At 39.2% G+C, this 615-nt stretch overlaps 1 protein-coding gene across 1 annotated transcript in view; it reads right to left on the bottom strand.

Moving 5' to 3' along the window:
• Window positions 1-615, bottom strand: part of LOC111645686 (interleukin-6 receptor subunit beta) — an 11,058-nt gene that overhangs the window by 6,117 nt on the left and 4,326 nt on the right. The gene's annotated exons all lie outside the window — the stretch shown is intronic.

Here is a 615-nt window from a genome sequence, read left to right as displayed (position 1 = left end):
TATATTAATACTGTGAAAGTATCAAAGCCTCAGTCCACAGAGAAATGCACACAGCCTGTATTCAGAAACTGAGCCTTAAAACCAGCCGTCAGGACTTCTGGAACTTTGTGATGTCACAACAAAGCAGTCACCAAGCCCCGCCCACCTGGACCCACCATCCAAACCTTGCAGGATTTAGTTTCTTTGAGTGTTTTTACCTGAAATCTGCTTTATTTTTATTGGATCATCAGAAGAGAGGCTCAGAGCCTCCTCTCTTCTGATTGGTTCACCAACCTGTTGTTACTAGAGCTGCAGAGAGAAGCCTGAGAGAGGAGATGTAAAACTACACCGAGATGGTTTTTGGTTCTTAAAACCACAAATATACCTTCTTATGGATCAACACTTCAAATAAAACACAGAAGAAGAGGAATGAAAACATACTGTATTTTTTATCATTTTTACTTTTCTTTTTTAGCTGTTTGTAAACCCCAAAGAGACACATACTGACCTGCAACAGTGCATCTGCCTGCTGAATCTATGACGTCTACACACTAACTGATGCATCTTTAGCTTATAAAATGCACTATATAAGTTTCCTCTCTGGTCTAACTGGATATTTTTAAATGCAGCAAATAA

The sequence above is a fragment of the Seriola lalandi genome, unplaced genomic scaffold (genome assembly GCF_002814215.2).
Source record: "Seriola lalandi dorsalis isolate HSWRI2012SDOR001 ecotype SW California unplaced genomic scaffold, Sedor1 jcf7180002054955, whole genome shotgun sequence".
NCBI classification, from domain to species: Eukaryota; Metazoa; Chordata; class Actinopteri; order Carangiformes; family Carangidae; genus Seriola; species Seriola lalandi.
Note: the sequence above shows the minus strand (reverse complement) of the source record. Positions and strands in the feature narration are given on the sequence as shown.